Source organism: Myodes glareolus, chromosome X (genome assembly GCF_982192425.1).
Source record: "Myodes glareolus chromosome X, mMyoGla1.1, whole genome shotgun sequence".
Classification (NCBI taxonomy): domain Eukaryota; kingdom Metazoa; phylum Chordata; class Mammalia; order Rodentia; family Cricetidae; genus Myodes; species Myodes glareolus.
Genome location: NC_142053.1, coordinates 62,112,875 through 62,138,126, shown reverse-complemented (window position 1 = coordinate 62,138,126; position 25,252 = coordinate 62,112,875). Strand labels below are relative to the sequence as shown.

The following is a 25,252-nucleotide window of genomic DNA, read 5'->3' as shown; positions in this document are numbered from 1 at the left end:
TCAAGTCCAAATGGATTAAAGACATTGACATTAATCTGTCCACTTTGAACCTGATAGAAGAGAAAGTGGGAAGTAGTCTACAAGATATAGGCACAGGAGGCCACTTCCTAAGTAGAACCCCAGAAGCACAGACAATAAGAGAAACAATGAATAAATGGGACCTACTGAAACTGAGAAGCTTCTGTAAAGCAAAGGACACTGTCAGTAAGACAAAAAGGCTGCCTTTTGACTGGGAGAAGATCTTCACCAACCCCTCATCAGACAAAGGTCTGATCTCCAAAATATACAAGCAACTCAAGAAACTAGAGACTAAAACTCTAATTAACCCAATTAAAAAATGGGGTACTGAACTTAACAGAGAATTCACAACAGATGAACTTCGAATGGCCAGAAGACACTTAAGGTCATGCTCAACCTCCTTAGTGATCAGAGAAATGCAAATCAAAACCACTTTGAGATACCATCTTACATCTGTCAGAGTAGCTAAAGTCAAAAACACCAATGATAGCCTATGCTGAAGAGGATGTGGAGTGAGGGGAACACTCATCCATTGTTGGTGGGAATGCAAACTTGTGCAGCCACTGTGGACATCAATGTGGCGGTTTCTCAGGAAACTGGGAGTCAACCTCCCTCAGGACCCAGCAATTCCACTCTTGGGAATATACCCAAGAGATGCCCTATCATACTACAAAAGCATTTGTTCAACTATGTTCATAGCTGCACTATTTGTAATATCCAGAACCTGGAAACAACCTAGTTGCCCCTCAATAGAAGAATGGTTAAAGAAGGTGTGGAACATATACACATTACAGTTTTACTCCGCGGTAAAAAACAATGACATCTTGAATTTTGCATGCAAATGGATGGAAATAGAAAATGCTTTACTGAGTGAGGTAACACAGACCCAAAAAAGGAATATGGTATGTACTCACTCATAAGTGGATTCTAGCCATTGTTAATGGTCTTTGAGTCTATAATTTGTTATACTAGAAAAGCTAAATAAGAAGGTGAACCTGAAGAAAATCATATAGTTATCCTCCTGGTTAGTGGAACTAGGCAAGATTGCCAGGCAAACTCGGGTACATGGGGGGTGGGGGGGTGGAAGTAAGGGAAGATGGTCAGGGAAAGGGGAGAGGGGGAGGATTGGGGAAGGCTTGGGGGAATGGGAGGGGGGGAAGGATGGTTGTGGGAGTAGGGAGGTTTATATCTCAGCTAACAGAGCCATTTTAGGGTTTGCAAGAGACTTGATTCTGGAGGGGTTCCCAGTAAAAATTAAATAAAAAATAAAAATAAATAAAGAAATAAAAAAAATTAAAAAAATAATAAAAAAAAGGAACGAAAACGCTTTACTGAGTCAGGTAAGCCAGATCCAAAAAGAGGAATATGGTGTGTATTCACTCATAAATGGATTCTAGCCATAATTAAAGGTCTTTGAGCCTATTATTCGTGATCTTAGAGAAGCTGGATAGGAGGGTGAACCTGAAGAAAATTCAGGTAGTTTTCCTCCTGGAGATTGGAAATAGACAAGAGTCCCAGGTAACCTCGTGTGCACGGGGGGGGGGGGGGGGGTAGGAGGGCTGTTGGAAGGGGAGAGGGTTAGAGAGAAGGGAGCAGGGGAGGAATGGGGAATGTTCGGGGGGACTGGGAAGGGTGGAGGGAGGAAGGATAGATATGGGATCAGGGAAGAATATATCTCAACTAAAGGAGTCAGTTTAGGGATTACTAGAGACTTGATTATAAATGGGATCCCAGGTCCAAGGAGAGATCCCCAGATTGTTCTCTGGACAGAGGAGAGGGTGGCTGAACTGGCCTTGGCCCATAAGCATACTGATGAATATTTTGCTTATCACCATAGATCCTTCATCTGGCGATGGATGGAGATGGAGACGGAGACCCACATTGGAGCACTGGACTTAACTCCCTAGGTCCAAACGAGAAGCAGAAGGAAAGAGAATGTGAGCAAAGAAGCCAAGATCAGAGGGAACCTTCATTTGACGATGGATGGCGATACAGATGGAGACCCACATTGGAGCACTGGACTGAGTCTCCCAAGGTCCAAATGAGGATCAGAAGGAGGAAGAACATGAAAAAGGAAATCAGGACCGCGAGGGGTGCGATCACCCACTAATACAAGGGGACTAATCTAATGAGAGTTCACCAAGGCCAGTTGACTGGGACTGAGCGAGCACGTGATCCAGCCAGATTCTCTGAATGAGGCCAGATTCTCTGAATGTGGCTGGCTCGGAGTCTTTCTGAAAAGTCATTGACAATGACACTGGGACTTGTTTCCTCTGCATATACTGGATTCCTGGGATCCAGTCTGTTTGTATGCTCACCTTCCTGGACCTGGAGAGAGGGGGGAGGGGCTTGTACTACCCACAGGGTGGGAGACCCTGACTGCTCTTGGGGATGGAGAGGGAGGAGGGGTGGGATTGGGGGAGTGGGAGGGAGTTGGGAGGAGGGGCGGAAATGGAGCCTTTTGTATTTTAATAAACTTTGAGAAAAAAAAAGAAAAGAAAAATAAAAGAATATAAAAGATGGAAGGGAGAATATTAGGAGTCACATATACAATAGACAAAACCAGTTTCTCATTGATCAAAGAAAATGTTAAATCCAAAAATCTCCTAACAAAACATTCAGGATATCTGGGATACTGTGTAAAAGCTAAAGCTAAGAATAATAGAAAAAGAAAATGGAGAAGAATCCCAGTTTAAAAATCCAGCAAATATATTTATCAAAACCATAGAGAAAATTTCTCTCACCTAGAGAAGTACATGTCCATAAAAGTTCAAGACATTTACAGAACACCAAATAGGTTGGATCAAAAAAGAAAATCCCTGTGCCACCTAATAACCAGAACACTAAAACTACATGAGAAGAAAAGATGAAAGCTAAAAGAGAAAAAGGCCAAGCAATATATAAAGACAGACCTATAAGAATTATACCTGATTTCTCAATGGGGATTGTAAAAGGCAGAAGAGCCTGGGCAGAATTCTTATAGACATTATAGACCACAAGTGACAGCCTAGAGTAATATACCCAGTAAAACTTTCAATCCACATAGATGGAACAAACAAAATATTTCCTGAAAAAATGTCAAAGTTAATATCTATTGACAAATCAAGGACTAAAGAATGTACTAGAAGGTAAACTCCAACCTAAGGAAGTTAATTAAACCCAGAAAAAAATTTAGAATTTATAATTTCTCACCAACCAAATCTAAAGAAAGGTAACACTCATATAGTTGTACATATACATATGAGGCACACATATACCACTATCACCACTATCACAAGTAACAACACAGTAACAGGAACAAAAAATCAGTGGTTCTTAATATCTCTCAGTATCAAGGAATTCAATGTGCCAGTAATAATATACAAGAAAAAAGAATGGATGTGAAAATAGGATCCATTCTTATGCTGCATACAATAAACATTCCTTCACATCAAAGGTAAACATTGCCTCAGGTTTAAGATTTGTGAAAAATGGTTTCCTAACAAATGGAGCAAACATATAAGTGGGTGTAGCTTTCCTAATATCTAACAAAATTGACTTCAAACCAAAATTAATCAAAAGAAATGGGGAATGATATTTCATAACTATTAAAGAAAAATCAACCAATATGGCATCTCAGTTCTGTACATCTATGCCACAAATATAAGGGGATCCTACATTTGTAAAATAAGTACTAACAAAGTATAAATAAACATATTGAATGCACACATTAACAAGTGGGAGACTTTAACAACCTACTCTCACCAATGAACAGGTCATCCAGACAGAAATTAAACAGAGAAATATTGGAACTAAGAGATGTTGTGTCTCAAATTAATCTAAAAGATATCTATAGAACAGTTACCACAAACACAAAAGAATATATCTTTTTCTCATCACTTCATGGAAACTTCTCCAAAATTAACTGCATATTCAGTCATAAAACAAGTTTCAGAATATACAAGAAAATTGAAATAAGTCCATGAATTCTATAAGACCATCATGGATTAAAACTAGATTTCAACCAGAACAGATACAACAGAGAGCCTATACATTCACTGAGGCGGAATAACACTCTATGAATTGTCACTGGATAAAGGAAGAAGTATTAAAGTTAAAGACTACCTAGAATTCGATGAAAATTATTTCAGAAGCCACCATGGAATTAGTACTAAGGAAAAAGTTTATTGTACTAAGTGCCTGGATAAAGATATTAGAGCATTGTTGTACCTGTGTTTTATCAGTGTACAAGAAAGCTCAAGAACAAAAAGAATAAACACATGAGGAGTAAAAAGAAGAAAATAATCAAACACAGATCTGATATCAATAAAAGAGAAATAAAGAGAAAAGTTTAAAAAAATCAATGAAACAAAGTTTTGGTTCTTTTAGAAAATCAATAAGACAAGCACATACCCAGACTAATTAAAAGGAAGAGAGAAAATATCAAAATTAAGAAAATCAGAATGAAAATGGAAGACATATCAACAGATATGAACAAAATCAAAAGAATCATTAGACAATACTTAAAAAACCTGTACTACACAAAACTGTGAAATCTTAATAATAAATGGACCATTCTATTAACAGTTGCCACATGCCAAAGAAAAATCAAGATCAGATAAACAGTTTATTAGACTTAAAAGCTCCAAAAAAAGAGAAGCAGTCATTTAAAGTCTCCCAGCACAAAAAAGTCCAGGTTCAAATGGTGTAAGTACAGAATTTTTATGAGACCTTCAGATATGAGCTACTACATATGCTCCTCAAATACTTCCACAAAATAGAAATAGAAGGAACATTGTCAAATTTGTTTTATGAGACTAAATTCATTCTGATACTCAAACCATGCAAAGACTCAACATCAAAAGAGAGTTAGACCAATTTCAAAAATGTACAGTGTGCAAAAATTCTCAATAAGGAACTTGGAAACTAAAACTGAGACCATATAAAATGATCACTGACCATGAATATGATCACACAGCTTCTTCCCAGAGTTGTAGGAATGTTTCAAGATATAAAAATGTATGACTTTTATCCACCACATAAACTTAAAGAAAAATTATTATTATTGCATTAGATGTTAAAAAACTCTTTGACAAAATCCAACATCCACCTGTTATAAAAGAATTGGAGATATCAAGGATATAAGGAACATACTAAAACATAATAAAAGCAATATACATCAAGCTGACAGTCAACATCAAATTAAGGGAAGAGTAAAGCAAATGAATTTCACTAAAATCAGAAACAAGAAAAGTCTGTCTACTCCCTCCATAACTATTCAATATAGTACTTGAAATTTTAGCTAGAGCAATAGCCCAACTAAAGGAGATCAAAGGGATAGAAATTAGAAAATAAGAAGTCTAGGTATCATTATTAGCAGATATTATGATAGTATACAAAGGGAACCAAAAAAAATTCTACCAGGACCTCCTACAGCTGATAAATAGTTTACTGAATTGACTGAATACAAGATTAACTCAAAAATATCACTGACAAACTCAATACAAATATTAAACACTCTTTACAATTTTGACAAATAATAAAAAATATATTGGTGTAGAAATAATAAAGGAAGTAAAAGACATGTGTGATAAGAAGTTCAAGTCTTTAAAGAAAAAAAATTATATAAGGTAACCAAAAAAAGATCTTACATGTTTATGTATCAAAAGGATTAACAGAAAAAGTAGCTTTCTTACCAAATGGATATGCAGAATCAATATAATCTCCATCAAAATTCAGTCATAATTTGTTATAGACCTTTAAAGAACTATATTCAGCTTCAAATTAAAAATAAAATATAGGATAGCTAAAACTTTCATGTAACCTTCAAGCTGTACTACAATGTAATAGCAATTTGGTAATAAAAAGTACATTGTAATGGCTTTAAAAGGCTTGTTGATCAATGTAATAAAATATAAAACCCAGACATAAATCAACATATGTACTGCCACTTGTTTTTTGTCAAAATAGTAAAAAATTGTGCAACTCCCCCCCAAAAGAGAGCATCTTAAACAAATGGTGCTCTTATAAATGGATGGAGACATGTAAAAGAATGTCAATCGTTCCATATCTATCACTGTTCTCAAAATTCAAGTCCAAATGGATCAAAAACCTCAACATAAACTCCAGTTTTTTGAACCTTATAGAAGAGTAAATGGGAAATAGCCTTGAACATATTGGAACAGGAGACCACTTTCTAAGTAGAACAGCAGTAACACACACACTGCAATTGACAATAAACGGAATCTCCTGAAACTGAAAGTTTCTGTAAGTTAAAGGGCACTATACATAGGACAAAATGGGAAAAGATCTCAATCAATCCCACAAAAGGCTAATCTCCAAAATATATTAAAAACTCAAGAAAGTAGACAGTAAAAAAAAATCCAATTAAAAATGTGATAAAGATATAAATAGAGAATTCTTAAGAGAAGAATCTCAAATGGTTAAAGTACACTTAAAAAATGTTTAACATCTTTATTTATGAGGTAAATGCAAAGCAATACAACACTGAGATTCTATCTTATACCTGTCAGAATGGTTAAGATAAAAAACACACATGGCGGCTTATGCTGCAGGGGATGTGGAGTAAGGGGGAGCACTCCTACTGCTGTTGGGAGTGCAAACTTGTACAGTCACCATGGAAATCAAGATGACAGATTCTCATAAAACTGGGAATCTATTTTCTCAATATCCAGTTACAGCACTCGGGCATATACCAAAAGAAATCTCCAAAATATCACAAGTATATTTGCTCAACTACCTTCATAGCAACTTTATTCATAATAATTCAACAGAAAATGTGGTACATTTACACATTAGAGAATTTTTCAGCTCTTATAAATAATGACATATGGAAACTTGCTGACTTCGATGGAATTAGTAAAAATCATCCTGCGAGAAGTAACCTAGACCCAGAAAAGCAAATGTGGTATATACTTACTAAAACATGAGTATTAGCTCTAAAGTGTAACCCTGCTACAACCCACACTTCCAGAGTAGGTAACTATAATGAAGGGCTCAATTGGGGGATTAATGAATCTCACTTTGAAGGGGGAATATAATGAACGTTGCCAGTGGGTATGGGGGAGAGATTTGAAAGGGGGAATACGGATATGAGCAGGAGAGCTCAGGTGTAGGAGGGACGGAATAAGATAGTATTGGGAGAGACAACTAGAATTCGGGGAAATTTCTGGGATGAGCTAGAAACCTAGAACCATGAAAATATCCAGGAATCTATGAGGAACCATCAAAAGGGCTAAGAGTACTGAAGGATAGAGACCTTGAATTAGCCATCTCATTTAATCAGGCAAGATTTTCAGTGGAGAAACTTGGACACCATCCTACCATAAACCCTTTACCCTACAAATTTTCCTGCCTACAGGATATGCTGGGGTAAAAATGTCACAGAAAATTTTGGAGTGATGAACTGTTGTCTGGCACAGGTGGAGACCCATATCCTTAGATGGGATTTTCCATGCAGGGCCTAGGCCTAGAGGCAGAATTCACAAGAGATCAAGTATAGAATTAAATATAAATGGCAAAATAAATGATTCCTAATCATTACTCCTAATCATTATTCCTAATCATTATTGCTACAATCATAGATTGGTGTCTAGACCATCTATCATCTGAGAGACTTCTCCCATCAACTGATGGAAACTTAGAGAGAGCCACAGTCAAGCGTAAGCAGAGCTCAGTGTTTCCTATGGAAGATGAGAAAGACGGATTATAGGAGTCAGTGGAATGAAAGGCACCACAAGAAAACCAATAGAGCCAATTAACCTGGGCTCAAAGAGGCTCTCAGAGATGAAAACAACAACCAGAGAGCCTGCATGGGACAAACCTAGGCCATCTGTATACATGATACAAGTGTGTAAATTGGTCTTCTGTCTCACACAGTGTTTCCTCCTTTGGGACCTTTTCTTCTTAACAGATTGCTTCATCCAGCCTTAATGGTAGAAAACGTGTCTAGTGTTACTGGAAATTGACATACCATGGCTGTCAGATATACATGGAATAACTGCCGGTATCTGAAAAGAAACAGAACACGAGGAATAGTAGACGGGGGAGGGGGGGTTACGTAAACAACTTCCAAGACAGGAAGTTAAACTTTTGTTGGGATATAGAAACAAAAAATAAAAAGGAATAAACATGATCAAAACGTCAGAAGGATAATGAAAAAAATCCAGAATGAATACTGAGAAAATGAGGTTGAATGAAAGAATGTTAACAATATATGAAAACATAATTTAGCTAAAAGATAGCTTGTGAAAAAGAACCAAAGAGAAAAAAAAGACATGAAATGAACATTTCAAAATTCGCCGAAACTTTCCTATCCTTCTGCAACCTGGAACTCTGAAACACTGCTTGATACAATACTGAGAAGATCAAGATCTTGCTACAACACTGAGGGGGGCAAGTGATAGGACAAAGAGAGCAGACATATAGAGTCCTCAGTTTGTCTCTGAGACAAAGACATTGACAGGACAGAGCAGACCAAGAACAATTCCCAAAGACTCAGACAGTCACTGCAATGATTGGACCAAGATGCAAAGATACTGCCATCCTGTGGGACAATGGTCTGTACTCTGTCAATTGTATTTTAATAAAATTCTGTTTGGCCATTAACTAAGCAGGAAGTATATAGGCAGGGCAACCAATCAGGAAATAGAGGCAGGACAAGGAGAACAGGATAATTTTGTGAGAGGAAAGGGTCAGTCTGTAGTCAATACAGAGGAACCCAGACACAGAAATATCAAGATATGACTACCTCACCAAAAATGGTACCAAGTCGTTTGGATAACACAGACAAGTATTATGGGCTAATATAAATTATAAAAGTTCATATGAAGCCTGAGCTACTAGACCAACCAGTTTATGATTAATGTAGACATCTGTGTGTTTATTTGGGATTTCCTGGCTGTGGGACCTGGTGGAATAGAAACCTCAGTCAACACTGCAGTCCTCATTTGAAGGAAGAGATACATAAGGACCAGTGCAAGTATTCATCTAATCTTAAAAGCAACATGTTAATATCATAACACAGGGGTCACACAACAGGAAGATTTGACCAAACTAACCCAGAAGAAGTAGAAGAAAATGACTTTAATTATAAGTTTATGAAGAAAAAGGAGACTTTTAAAGAGGAAATGAAAAACTTTATTAAAGAACTGGAGGAAAAGACAAGCAAAAAAATGGAAGAAATTAATAAATCCCTCAAAGAACCCCAAGAAAACAAATAAAAAACAGTCAAACAGGTTAAGCAAACAGTTCAAGACTTGAAGACTGAAATTGATGCAATAAAGAAAACCAAGGGAATTGTAGATGGAAAATCTTGGTAAAATAACAGAAACTACAGAGGCAAGTATAATCGACAGAATATAAGGGATAGAAGAAAGTATATCATTTGATGAAGATATTAAAGGAAAGAAATGCATTGGTTTAATTAAACATTAAATCCTACAGATTCTTAACACAAAACCTCCAGGAAATCTGTAACACCATGAAATGACCAAACTTAAGTATACTAGAGATAGAAGATGGAGAAGAATTCCAGCTCAAAAGCACAGAAAATATATTTAACAAAATCATAGCAGAAAACTTTTCTAACCTTAAGGAGGATATACCTATGATGGTACAAGATGCCAATAGAACATCAAATAAACTAGATCAAAAGAAATTCCTTTGTAATACAACAATCAAAATGCAAAAAATACAGAATAAAGAAAGAATGTTAAGAACTGCCAAGGAAAAAGATCAAGTAAAAAAAAAAAAGGTAGACCTATCAAAATTATACCCGACTTCTCACTAAAAACAATAAAAGCCAGGAGTTTCTGGGCACATGTGCTACAGACAGTAAGAGACCATGTATGGAAGCCCATATTAACATACTCAGCAAAATTTTCAGTCACCATCGATGGAGAAAACAAGATATTCTTGAAAAAAAAAACAGAGTTAAACAATACATAACCACAAACCCAGCCCCATATAAAGTACTAGAAAGAAAACCACAACTCAAGAAAGTTAAATGGACCCACAAAATCGCAGGCAACATAAAACCTTCCACCAGCAAAACCCAAAGAAGAAAAACACACAAGCACTACTACCAAAAAATAACAGGAATTAACAACCACTGGTCATTAATATCTCTTACTATCAATGAACTCAATTCACTTATAAAAAGATATAGACTGCCCAGGGAACAATCTGGGGACCTCTACTTGGACCTGGGAACCCCTCTAGAATCAAATCTCTTGCAAACCCTAAAATGGCTCCCTTAGTTGAGATATATACTTCCCTGCTCCCATATCCATCCTTCCTCCCCCCCCCCCATCACCGGGCAGCAGAGGAATGGGTGCCTGAACTGGCCTTGGCCCATAACCATACTGATGAATATTTTGCATTTCATCATAGAACCTTCATCTGGCAATGGATGGGTATAGAGACAGAGACAGAGACCCACATTGGAACACAGAACTTAACTCCCTAGGTACAAATGAGAAGCAGAAGGACCAGTGCAGGAAGGAACGTGAGCAAGGAAGTCTGGATCAGAGGGAACCTTCCTCCGACAATAGATGGAGATTGAGACAAAGACCCACACTGGAGCACTGGACTGAGCCCCCAAGGTCCAAATGAGGAGCAGAAGGAGGGAGAACATGAACAAAGAAGTCAGGACCGCGATGGGGGCATTCACCCACTGATACAAGGGGACTGATCTAATGAGAGTTCACCAAGGCCAGCTGGACTGGGACTGAACGAGCATGTGATCAAACCAGATTCTCTGAATATGGCTGAAATGGGGGCTGTCTGAGAAGCCAGTAATAATGGCACTGGGACTTGTTTCGTGTGCATATACTGGCTATTTGGGATCCTAGTCTGTTTGCTCACCTTCCTAGACCTGGAGGGAGAGTGGAGGAACTTGAACTTCCCACAGGGCAGGAAACCCTGACTGCTCTTAGGACTGGAGAGGGAGGAGGAGAGGGAGTTGGGGGAGTGGGAGGGTATTGGGAGGAGGGAAGGAAGTGGAAAATTTTATAAATTAATAATAATAATATAAAAAAGAAAAAAAGATGTAGGCTAAGAGTATTGATATAAAAACAGGATCCAGCACTCTGCTGTATTTAAGAAACACACCTCAACCTCAAAGACAGACAATACCTCAAATTAAAAGGTTGGGAAAAGATTTTGCAATCAAATGGGCCTAAGAAACAAGTTGGTATAGTTCTCCTAATATTTAACAAAATAGATTTCAAATTAAAATTAATCAGAAGAAATGGAGAAGAATGCATTATACTCATCACAGAAACAATCCTTCAAGATGAAGTCTCATTCTTGAACATCTATGCCCCCAATACAAGATCACCACCTTATGTAAAAGTAACATCACTAAAACTTAAATCATGCATCAAACCCTACATACTAATAGTAGGAGGCATCAACAGTCCACTCTTAGCAATGGATAGATAAAGTAGACAGAAACTTAACAGAGAACAAATAGGACTAACAGATGTCATGAAAGAAATGGGTGAAACAGACATTTATAGAAAATTCCACCCAAACACAAAATAATATACTTTCTTCTCAGCACCTCATGGAACGTTCTCTAAAATTGATCACTTACTTAGTAACAAAGCAAACATCCACAGATACAAAGAATTGGAGCAATCCCCTGTGTCTTATTGGATCACCAAGGTATAAAGTTAGAATTTAACAATAGCACTACTCTCAGAAAGCCTACAAATACACGGAAATTTAATAGTAAATAATTGAACCACCTGTGGGTCAATTAAGAAAGAAAGAAAGAAAGAGAGAAAGAAAGAAAGAAAGAAAGAAAGAAAGAAAGAAAGAAAGAAAGAAAGAAAGAGAAGAAAGGAAGGGGAAAGAAAAGAGAGAAAGAAGTAAGGAAAGAAAGAAAATAAAGACAGGAAGAAAGCAGGAAGGAAAGTAAGAAAATAAACAGTTCCTAGAATTCAATGAAAATGAAGGCACAACATTCGCAAAGCTATGGGACCGCATGAAATCAGTGTTAAGAGGAAAGTTCATACCACTAAGTGCCTACATAAAGAAAACTGAGAAAGCTCATATCAGTGACTTAACACCACACTTGAAACCTCTAGAAGACAACAGTAGATGCACTCAGAAGTAGAAGGCAAGACACAATCAAATAGAGGGCTGTAATCAAAACAATAGAAACAAAGAAAACAATACAAAAATCAATGAAACAAAGTGATTGTTCTTTGAGAAAATCAACAAGACAGACAAACCCTTATCCAAACTATCAAAAGGTAGAAGGAGAACTTACAAATTAACAAATTCAGAAATGAAAAGGGGGGATAATAACAGACACTGAGGAAATTCAGAGAATTATATGGTCATACTACACAAAAACAGTATTCTATGAAATTGTAAAACATAAAAGAAACAGACAATTTTCTGGATACATACCATATACAAAAATTAAATCAAGACCAGGTAAACAATTTAAATAGACCTATAAACACAAACCTCCCAACCAAAAAGAGCCCTGGACTTGATGGATTTAGTGCAAAATTCTACCAGAACATCAAAGAAGAGCTAATACCTATACTCCTCAAACTTTTCAACATAATAGAAACAGAAGGAATATTGCCAAACTCATTTTATGAGGCTGCTGCTACTCTGATACAAAAACTTTACTAAGACTCAACCAAGAAAGAAAATTACAGACCAATTTCACTCATGAACATGGATACGAAAATACTCAATAAAATACTGGCAAACCGAATCCAAGAACATATCAAACAATCATAATACATGATCACACAAGCTTCATCCCAGAGATGCAAGAATGGTTCAAGCTTTAAAAATCTTTCAATGTAATCCACAATAAAAATAAACTGAAAGGAAAAAAAAATATATGATCATTAGATCCTGAAATAGCATTTGACAAAATCCAACACCCCTTGATGATAAAGGTCCTGGAGATATCACTGATATAAGGAACATATATAAACATAAAAAAGCAATATATAGCAATCTGAAAACCAACATCAAATTAAATGGAGAGAAACTCAAAGTTATTCCACTAAATTCAGGAAAAAGACAAGGTTGTCCATTCTCGCTTTGTCTCTTCAACACAGTTTTTGAAGTTCTGGTTATAGAAATAAGACAACAAAAGGAGATCAAGGGGATTCAAACTGAAAAAGGAGAAGTCAATTTTTGTTATTTGAAAATGATATAAGTGACCCTGAAAACTTTAATTGTGTACTCCATCAGCTGACAAATACCTTCAGTAACATGGCAGGATGCAAGAACAACTCAAAATCAGTAGCCCTCCTATATAAAAATGATGGAAAAGGTGAGGAAAAAAACAGAGAAACACTGTAGTTCACAATAGCCACAAATAACATAAAATATCTTGGGGTAACACTAACCAAAGAAGTAAACGATGTATTAGACAAGAACTTTAAGTCTTTGAAGAAAGAAATTGAAGAAGATACCAGAAAATGGAAAGATATCCTATGTACTTAGATAGGGAGGTTCAACATAATAAAAATTACAATCCTAACAAAAGCAATCTATAGATTAAATGCCATCCCCATCAAAATCTCAACACAATTTATCACAAGCCTTAAAAGAACAATAGTCAACATCATATGGATGAACAAAAAAACACAACATAGCTACAATAATCCTGTACAATTATGGAACTTCTAGTAGCAACACCATCCTTGTCATTAAGTTATATTACAGAGCTACAGTAATAAAAACAGCTTGGTACTGGCATAAAAACAGAAGCTGATCAATAGAACCAAATCAAAAACCCAGATATTAATCCACACACCTCTGAACACCTGATTTTTGACAAAGAATCTATCATACAATGGATAAAAGAATGCATCTTCAACAGATGGTGTTGGCATAACTGGATGTTATCATGTAGATGAATGAAAATAGATCCATATCTATCCCCATGCATAAAATTCAATTCCAAATGGATTAAAGACCTCAATATAAATTGTACAACACTCAAACTGATAGAATAATAAGTGGAAAGTAGATTTCACTGCTTGGGCACAGGAGACCACTTCCTAAATATAACTCGAGTAGTACAGACACAGAATACATAAATGGGACCTCCAGAAAGTGTAAAACTCCTGTAAAACAAAAGACACAGTCAATAATATAAAAAGGAAACATAATGAATGGGAAAAGATCTTCACTAACCCCACATTAGAATAAAGACTGATCTCCAAACTACATTCAGAACTCAAGAAATTAGACATTAAAATTTTACATAACTCAATTAAAATGGGGTACAGAACTAAACAGAGAATTCCCAACAGAAGAATTTTTGAATGGCCAAAATACACTTAAGGAAATCTTCAACATTTCTAACCATCAGGGAATTGTAAATTAAAACAACTCTGAGATACTATCTTACAAATGTCAGAATGAGTATAACATAGACCAATGATAGCTTATACTGGAGAGGATGTGGGGTAAAGAGAACAATCATCCATTGCTGGTGGGAATGAAAACTTAAACAACCACTTTGGAAATCAGTATGGCAGTTTCTCAGAAAATTGGGTATCAACCTACCTCAGAATATAGTGATATTATTCTTGAGTATCTTCCCCAAAGATGAATCATGCTACAAAGATATTCATTCAACTATGTGATGCTTGATTTATCTCTATATGCTGTGAATACAATTGGTTAATAAAAAAAATTCTGCCTTGGGCCTGGCAGGATAGAATAGATATTGGTAGGGAAAATGAAGCTGAATATTGTGAGAAAGAAGGCAAAGTTAAGAGAAGCTATGTAACATCACCAGAGACAGATGTCAGATGGAACTTTCCCAGTAAACCAAAGCCACGTAGTGATACACACATTAAGATGGCTTAAATTAAGATGTAAGAGCTAGCCAATAAGAAACAAAAGCTAATATACCAAACATTGATTTAAATAGAGTTTCTGAATGGTTATTTCAGGACTGGGCATCCGTGAACAAACAAGTGGACTTCCTACAAAAAATTTATGCTCCAAAGTGTTCGACTCTATCCATGTATAACATGAGAAAGCTTGGAAAGGAACACTAGACACACACACAAAGAAAACAAAGTTAAACCCCATTTAAATTTTCACATGGTAACAATCCGCAGCTCCCTTAAGAGAGGTTTTCCTGATGCAGTGGCAACATAAAAAATAAACCCACCTGGTTTTAAATGGCAGCTTCCTGAGCCATGCTCCTGTACAAATTATGGGTATTTCAGGAGACTGGTCATTTAAATGGGTTTGTGAGCAAAGTGTTACAAATTGCTTAATGGTATGGTATAGACCCACTGCATATTTGGAACTGGTGAAGTGTGTGTGGCTTTCAGAGGCATTTAATGTGTCTCCCACATGTTGGACTGGGTATAACCAAAAGGCAAAACAGCCTTGGCCCTAGTCACACCACGGCTTAGCATTTTAAGTTGTGTTCCTGGACAGAAAAGAATGTCAGATACATAATAGGACAAATCCAGATGTAAAAGACTTCTAAATGAGACAGTGTGTTTTCAAAATGTATATAGGTTGGGAGAGAAGAAAAAGAGCAAAGAAAAAGCAATTATAATATAAAAGAATACAGATAGTCACAGATTAAAGAAGTAAAGACAATAAAATAAATATTAAACTTGTATAAAAAGTAATAGAGTAAGAAAAATAATCCACATAAAGTTGCAATATACAGAGAGTCGGTAATATGTATACTATTGTGTTTTCTTTTAATTTTTGGACTGCAAAGAAGCTAAGCAACATATATATATACATATATGTATGTATATATATATTTATATACATTAAATGAATCATTCCTTCAGAATTTGTGTCTAGGAATTTTTTATTTCAGAAAACAGGTTCTTCTTTTGTTACCACAGAGTCTGAGAACCTATGGAATCCTTCCATGTAAATGTGGCTTGATTGACCAAGAGCCCACAAAAGGTCACTGTAAATACACCCCTAAATTACTTCACCCAATAAAAAGCAGGAAGCAGTATGGAGAATACTATGCCCATATTTGCAATTATTGTTTATAAAGGCTTGTTTACATTTATAGGAGGATATGCTATAGAGATTTGCATTAATATGGATCTTGGTTTATTGATACAAATTTAAGATCAATTTTGTTATACTGCAAATATGTATTTCTGATCCTGATTAAGGCATTGTGTTTTTCCATCTTATTTAAAAATGTAATTAAAAAATATAGGTTAAAATATCCACATTTATAATCATGTTAATTAGATTTTCTAGATATACAGAGATGTATTTCAAATGGATAGACATTCTTCATACCTTTCAAAGACTACAGTTTATGACATTTAAAATATTTAAGAACTTAGGACTTTTCATCACAGTGTGACACATCTCTTTCTGGAAACACCAAGCTACTTCAAGTGGATGATGGGAACCAAGGAGGATCCTTATTACATTGATTAGAGATTGGGGTAAGAAACTGCTCTTGTCTGGAGTGTTTGATGCTATGCTGTATGAAATGAACATTTAGGACCCAAAGAGAAATGACTGCTGAATTTGTGTAAAGTTAAGATGGTCTTTATGATTCCTACTATATGAAAGAGTCTGCCAGACATTCTGTAAGACGCAGAAGAATGCAACCAATGGACTTTGACTTTATAAGTCAGACTAGATCTTCAAATTTCCTGCTTTTTGGAAAAATCTGGTGGATACTATGTGCCTATAGGCTGAAGATGGATGCCCCAATGGTACGGAAGAAATTTGTGTGACTGTCCAGGCAGTGGAATGAATCTGTCTATTCTAGCATATTTGAAGTTGCTTACAATGCACTTCCTGTTTACATAGGTAAAATTATATCCTTGTGGAGTCTTTGATAGAGTTGAGGCATAGTTATATTTATATTTTTTGTTAGCTATGTTAAAAGATAAAGTAATTATTAATATTGTAACTCTAATTCTTTCTGGATGCCTATCTTGGTATATGTAAATTTATTATGTTAAAGTTAAAACCTTCCTTTTTATTTATACAGAAAAAAAAGAGATGAGGTGGGCTTCCCCTCTGTGTGATGTTACTACCATTGGTTAAAAAGAATATATCTTGGACATGGCAGGGTAGAAGAGAAGTAAGGGGAAATATTAAACTTTATGCTAAGAAAGAAAGAAGGCATAGCCAAGTGAAGTCATATAGCTCTACCAAAGACAGATTCATAGCTGCAATAACTGTCCTACTAAAATAGGTTTACTGGTAATCAGTGGCAGGACTATCATTGGACAGAATACAGTTTCTGTGTGGTTTTTACAGGGATAAGCTGTTGGGAACAAACAAGTGGACTTCCCTGTCCTGGATATATACATATCACATACATAGTTTTAATAGATGCTAGATTGCTTTTGCTTTCATACAATTAAGAAAGCAGTATTCCAGGATGTAGCTATGACAATGTTGCTATGAACATAGTTGAGCACATGTTCTTGTGGCATGATTGAGCCTCCGTTGCATATATACCCAAAAGTGTTATTACTAGAAACAACCTAAATGCCCCTCAACTGAAAAATGGATAAGGAAAACGTGGTACATTTACACAATGGAATACTATACAGCAGAAAAAAATAATGACATTTTGAATTTTGCAGGGAAATGGATGGAGCTAGAAAACATCATTTTGAGTGAGGTAATCCAGACACAGAAAGACAATTATCACATGTACTCACTCTTAAGTGATTTTAAAACATAAAGCAAAGAAAAGCAATCTTAAAAAATCACAATTCCAAAGAACTTAGACAACAAAGGGCACACTAAGAGAGACATACTTAGATCAAATTCACATGGGATGTCGAAAAAGACAAGATCTTCTGAGTAAATTGTGAGCATTGGGACCTTACAGGAGGGTTGAAGGGGAGGGGAGAGGGAATGATGGGAGCATAGAAAAATGTAGAGCAAAATAAAAATCAATAAAAAAGAATGGATAATTATTCATTGTTATTTTTAATTTTTTCCTTATTTCTAATAGTTAAGTTGTCTTATTTTTAGTCTTATTGCTTTCATGTTTCAACTGAATAATATTAAATATTTATGAATCATTCATTGTTTAGGAAAAGAGCCTTTTTTGTTCCGAGGTATATAGTGCTCATGCCTACTGCGAGAACCATGCACTTAAAATACAATTTTTTTCATAATAAAATTGTAACCTTTCTATGTTAGGGCTTTCAAAATTAATGCCATACTTGAATCTCCAAAAGAAGGAAAGGAAAATGAAAAAGAAAAAACATAAAAATTCAAAATGTAAACAACATATTTACTCAAAAATTTGACCATTAAACTGAAACAAGGGCAATAGAAAATATCAGGTTTTGATCACAAGGTGTAAGTATTTAATCATTGGATCAACCAATCAAACAAAAATTCAAATAAATAAAAACAAACAAAAAAGAATAAAGAATTAAAAGTCTCTGGGGCAATTTAAATAGACCAAATCTAGAAATAATAGGTATAAAAAGGCAAAAAGAGACCGAAGTCAAAAGCAAAGAATATTTTTCAATAATACAGTAAAGGAAAGTTTCCCTATACTAAAGAAAGAAATGTCAATTGATGTCCAAGAGACATATAGAGCATCAAACTGTCATGATTAGAAATGTAAATCCCTGCATTGTATAATAACCATAACACTAAATGTACAAAACAAAGTATAATGAAATCAATAAGATAGAATAATAAAGTCACCCACAAGACAATTGTCTGTATACTGTCAATTATATTTTAAATAAATGATAATTGATCAGAAGCCAGGCAGGAAGTACAGGTGGGATAACCATACAGAAAGTAGAGGCAGGTCAAGGAGAACAGGAGAATTCTGGCAAGAAGGAAGCCCATTCCTCTGCAGTTATGACACCACCGCAGAAGAAGCAACCTCTGACAACAAATGGCACCCACCACTACTTCCACATAAATCTTGGGAGAGCTTGGAAGTAATTCTTGACAAAAAAGAATAGAGTTAAGCACAGCTATATTGAAGTAGCATTTTCTCTGATGGTCTCTGAAAAAAGCTGCACTGTTTTAAAATAATGGCTTTCTGAGCCATTCTGCCAGTGCAAACTTTGATTCTTTCAGGCAGGTCGGGCTACAGATCATTTGAGTGTGGTATGTGAGCAGTCTGCTGCAGTTTGCTTTGTGGCAGGGACCTTAAAATACCATAGGGTTTTGGCAATAAACATGGCTACAGCCAGTTCCTCAGCCATGAAGCTGGAATATCAAAAAGTTAAGAAATTGGCTGGATCCAGCAGTCAAAGCCATAGCTTTAATCCTCTTCATATTGCTTAACAAATTAAAGACTTGTGTGATCAGAAAAAGAGAGAGATACAGTAAAGATAGATCCAAAGACCAAAAAAAAAAAATCTAAATGGTTTACAGTGTGTTAAAAATATATGCAGGCTAGGAAGAGAAAAGAAAAAGGTTAAAGTCCTTAAAAAAGAGAGAGTAGTTGGATATGGTGGCACAAACCTTTAATCCCAACACTTGGTAATCACAGGCAGGCAGACCTCTGTTAGTTCAAGGTGTGGTGGCATATACCTTTAAACCTAGCACTTGGGAGGCAGAGACAGGTAGATCTCTGTTAGTTTAAGGACTGCCTTGTCTTCAGAGGGAGTTCCAGGATAGTCGAGAATGCACATTGAACCTGTCTCAAAAAGCCAAAAGTTAAAAGTAAAAATTAAAGAAATAGAGGTTAAAATAAAGCCACATAAAGATAAAAAATATACAGATAGTCTGGATACTGAATGCTATTATGTTCTCTTTGAGTTGTTTGAATGCTGAAGAAGGAGCAACAGCTGCTAAAAGATGTTTGTTTATAAATGCTGCTGAATTAATCCAAGATAGGTATTTTGAAAATACCTTTGAAAATACCTTACTTCAAAATTGAAGTCGAAAGATATGTTACTTTGGAGAAGAGGTTTTTATTTTGTTTCCACAGGAAATGAGAGGGTGTGGATTTACTCTGAGTTAAGAGAAATCATTCATTAAGAAAATAACTTATAGCAAAGGCTACCAGATATTTGTGATATGGGTGAAAATAATTCACTGCAGGTAGGACTGAAAAATGGTACAGTACTTACAGAAATCAGTGTGAAAAATACTCCCAAAGCTAAATGTACAACTATTATATGATCCAGGATATGACTACTAGGTATATACCGAAAAGACTCCAGGATGTCCTACTCTAGAGATACCCAATTGTTTGTAGTCATTGCTGCTTTATTCACAATGGCAAGAAAATGTAAACAGCCTAGATGATTACCAACTAATAAATGGATGAAATTATGACAGATTTTTCAAAACAGGATGATACTTAAATATTACAAAAAATTAGATAACATTTACATGTAAATGGATGGACGTGAAAACATTCATTATGAATGAGTTACCACAAAACCAGAAAGAAAAGGCAACATCATTCCTCTCATCTGTGGATGTTGGCTTTGAATCTCTGGGTATGTATGATCAGGAAAAAAATTAGTAAAAGTCTGTAAGGAATGAAATCCAAGTAAGGGGAGGCAAAATACACTAACAAAGGATTAAATTACAGGGAAATGAATGGGACAGGAAGAGTTAAATTAAGTTGTTAGAGAGGAGGGCAGGTTAGGTAAATGAGACTAGGGAGAGGTAAAAAGCTCAAAAGACTTTGAAAAGGCCTAATGGGAACTTCCTATTTTAGAAGATCACTAAATTGTAAACATATAAATGCATTTATAAGACGTTAAATTGAGTTACCCTACAATGAGAGGACAATGACTCTCTTAGAAACATTATACTATCAAATGTAAAATGCAGCAAAAGGAACAGTTTAATTCTTTTTGGTTGTTGGTCAGTGAAGTGCTACATAATCTTTAACATAACTGATTATTGCCATTGCATCTGTTTACCCTTAGGAAATGGTGCTGAGACTGACACATGAAGGTCATAGAACATGAAGAAATTAAGCTGATAAAATTCATCCCTATTTCCTAACTTCCAGAGTGCTTGAAGGTGCTAAACAAGGTTCAGGAGGTAGAATGCAGTCTTTTATAATACTTTATTCTGAAAAGATTCATAGCTGCAATAACTGTCCTGATAAAATATGTTCACTGGTTATCAGTTGCAGGACCATCACTGGAGCAACCAACTATACATTTTATAAGGTTAAAAATCTGTCTCACAAGATGAAACCCATACCTGGTATCATTTTTGGCCAAGAACTTAAAAAGTTTATAGGCCATAGTGGAAAAATACTGATAAAACTTGTTTAAAAGGATATATTGCTAAAACACCAATTAATGATTTGATGTTTTACCCATAGATCAATGCATCTCTCTTTTTTTAAATATTTATTTATTTATTATGTATACAATATTCTGTCTGTGTGTATGCCTGCAGGCCAGAAGAGGGCACCAGACCTCATTACAGATGGTTGTGAGCCACCATGTGGTTGCTGGGAATTGAACTCAGGACCTTTGGAAGAGCAGGCAATGCTCTTAACCTCTGAGCCATCTCTCCAGCCCCGATCAATGCATCTCTTAACTCCAATCTAAGGATCTTCTTTTTGAAGAATATTCTGATTAGCATGAAGACCCACAGCTGACCAATGTGCATTAAAGAGACTGAAGAATGCTAAGCCCTCAGTTGAATTACACCACACTTTTTCAAGACTCAAGCATTATTGTGAATGAAAGAGGTAAAAATTATGAGATACAATTTGATGTATGAATATAATGTAACATGATTCTTGGGACCCAGCAGGGCAGCTTTACACCTGAACTCACATAATTTGTAACAGCATGCACAAAACATTAAAAATCTAAAGCCAGACTAAATGTCTCTCTTTATATATAGGCAATTGTAAACTGTTGGAAGAAGAAGAAATTTTCACTAAGAGTGTAAGCTGAAAAATCTCCATAAAAGTACACATATTGAGAAATATTTGGGCAGCACAAATTGGTATTGAAGAATTTTAAAGATTGGTTACAAACTTGGGTGTGTACAGATGGATGGCATGGATGATGCACAGATTAAATATGATTAAAATTTACCTCATAAAATACTTGAAGCTTTTTTAAAAACAGGAAAAAGTAAAGACAGTTGATTTTGAGCCTGAACACAATTTAGTAATCAGTCTTTTTCCATGGTTTCTGCTCTAGATTTCTGTCTCTTGAGTTCCTTACATTAATTCCTTAAGTGACTATTACCCCAAAGCATAATCTGACATAGAACCTGTTGTAGCCAGAAAAACTTTTAAGTCTGGTGTTTACAGCAGAACAGAAAAATCAAACTGAAATAAAGCTCAAGTAAAAATTTGATATTCATATTTTCCATGGAAACAGAATAATAAAGAAAATATAAAATGGGAATGATATAATGATCAGACATATTTAAAGTGGTTCTTAAATACTGAATATATGACCAATATTTTAATATGACAGATGACTTGAATTTACAGTGTCAATGACTGCTAACAACATACTTAGAGCACAAACAATGAGCTAGACTTTAAGTTAGGAAAGAATCACCCAAGAATATAAATTTTTAAAAGTCAAAATAAAAAGGAGAATAGAGAAAACAGGACAAAATAGATAAACTGATTATCAAAATGAAGTTAATATTTTTTTAAGTAGAGAGAGCTTATTTATTTTAAAAAACTATATTAGGAACAAATTCCTTGCAATTAATTATAACTCAGTTCATACATTTTCATACCAGAATATGTGTACAAATTAAATATGCCAAGGACAGAGTAAATCCTCTATACATGCTTAAAAAGGAGCAATGAGAAAAGGGACTTACCAAAGTAGTCTCAGATGTTACTGATGTCTTGTTTCCATTAAAGTAAGCCAAACAAACTTAAATTTTAGAGAAGGTTTCACTTCACAAAGAAAAAGAAAATCATGTTATTCATAATCTAGTTCTATGATGGGACATAAATAGGATTTTATTGTTTAACACAAAGTGAAGAGAATTTTTTTCATAACTGTATATAAATTATTCTGAGATTAGCAAAATAAGAAAAATTGGTTTTACAAAGCAAATATAGAATGAAAAGCACACAAAGTAGAACTACAAAAAGTTTCTTATCATTACAGTGGAGAAAAAGATAGAAGTTATTTAGAAGAAATTATTAATTACCTCAAATTTTTAATATCATAGAACTTTTAAGTCACAAAAATGTTATTTTCTAATAAAAATTATTAGAAATCTCTATAACATGTAGCATGAAAGGATAAAGTATCAGACCAGCCTAAACTAGTCCTTACTGAGGAAGAAAGGTTACCATGGAAACAGAATCCTAAATCATCACTGAGGTCACAGTGCTTTAGCTAACCAAGATGGCTACTTCTTCTGCATACAAGGATCACAAAGTCTAGTGCATAGATATTAAAAAGAAAAACTGATATAAATTTAAAGATGAAGTTATATATCAAAAATAAGATTATTAAAATATAAAACATATTATGACGAAAGGGCTTACAAAAAAACCATTTGTAAAAGACATAGAAAATTTTGCCAATATAATTGCAATGGAAAAAGTAAGATTCAAGAAGGTATAAATGATATTCTTCAAGCCTACAGGAATACTAATAAAAGAATAACAAATTTCTACTAAACTTTCTAAAATATGTTAATAAAGCTAAAACTGGATCCCTAACTACTTGAAGCTTCAAGGATGTTGGAAGCCTGTGGTGATATGAAATGTCCTTCTGCATATGTTTTCCTTTTATCAGTTGATGAATAAAGCTATTTTAGTTAAGGCCTTAGCAGGGTGAAGTCAGGAAGGAAAGAAAGGGAGAGTAGGTAGAGTCAGGGAGACACCTTGCAACTGATAAAATAGACAGATACCAAAATCTCCAGGTAAGCCACAGTCTCATAATAATATACAGATTAATTGAAATGGGTTAATTAATGATACAAAAGCTATCTGAGAACATGCCTAAGGTATTGGCCAAACAGTGCTGTAATTAATATAGTTTCTCTGTGATTATTCTAGTCTGGGTGGCCAAGAATGAATGAACAGTCTCTGGAGTAGGAGGCTGTTCTGTATTTGTGTTGCTTTCATTGGTTGAGTAAAGAAGCTGCCTTGACCTTTTGATAGGGAAGTCCTTAGGAGGGTGGAGTATACAGAACAGAATTCTGGGAGGAAGAAAGCAGAGTCAGAGAGAGCTTCCATGAAGCTGTCAGGTCAGACATGCTGAATCTTTCCCAGTAAGCAACGACCTCATGGTTCTACACAGATTATTAAAAATGGGTTGAATCAAGATTTAAGAATTAGCCAAGAAGAGGCTAGATATCATGGGCCAGGCAGGGATTAAATGAATACTGTTTCTATGTAATTATTTCTGGTGCAATCTAGCCAGGTGAGATGGAACAAGGGCCCCACGCTCTTACTACTACAAGTCTTCATTTATATAATGGCAATGACCATCTTAGCAATGGATCAACATAAGACCTAATAAAAAGCTTTAAAAATGGGCTTCTAGACCAACAACAACTAGAGTCAATTGAAGCTTCTTTTTTTTTTTAGATTTATTTTTTTTTGAAAGTAATTTTATTAAATTATAAAAAGTTTCCATTTACGCCCCTCCTCCCAACGCCCTCCCACTCCCCCCCTCCCTCTTCTCCTCCCTCTTTGTCCCCAAGGGCAGTCAGGGTCTCCTGCCCTGTGGGAAGTCCAAGTTCCTCCCCCCCTCCCTCCAGGTCCAGGAAGGTGAGCATCCAAACAGATTGGATCCCAAAAATCCAGTATATGCAGAGGAAACCAGTCCCAGTGTCATTGTCAATGGCTTCTCGGAAAGACTGCAGGCCAGCCACATTCAGAAAATCCGGCCACATTCAGAGAATCTGGTTGGATCACATGCTCGTTCAGTCACGGTCCATCTGGCCTTGGTAAACTCTCATTAGATCCGACCCCTTGAATCAGTGGGTGATAGTATCCCTCGCAGTCCTTCGTCATTTTCTTCCTCCTTCTGCTCCTCATTTGGATCTTGGAGGGGCTCAGTTCGGTGCTGCAACACGGGCCTCCATCTGTATCGCCATCCAATGCCAGATGAAGGATCTATGGTGATAAGCAAAATATTCATCATTATGGTCACGGGCCTAGGCCGGTTCAGGCACCCCCTCCTCTGTCCAGAGAACAATCTGGGGATCTCTCCTTGGACCTGGGATGCCATATATAATCAAGTTTCCTGTAAACTCTAATATGACTCCCTTAGTTGAAATATATTCTTCCCTGATCCCACAT

General features: G+C 35.6%; 1 pseudogene across 1 annotated transcript in view; it reads right to left on the bottom strand.

Moving 5' to 3' along the window:
• Window positions 1–23,249, bottom strand: part of LOC125389448 (cyclin-D-binding Myb-like transcription factor 1 pseudogene) — a 34,932-nt pseudogene extending 11,683 nt beyond the window's left edge. Inside the window, exons 1-2 of the transcript XR_015000237.2 lie at window positions 23,143–23,249; window positions 22,804–22,882 (exon numbers count right to left, since the gene is read on the bottom strand). The product of XR_015000237.2 is annotated as a cyclin-D-binding Myb-like transcription factor 1 pseudogene (transcript). The remainder of the gene's footprint in view (window positions 1–22,803; window positions 22,883–23,142) is intronic.
• Between the last annotated feature and the right edge of the window lie 2,003 nt (window positions 23,250–25,252).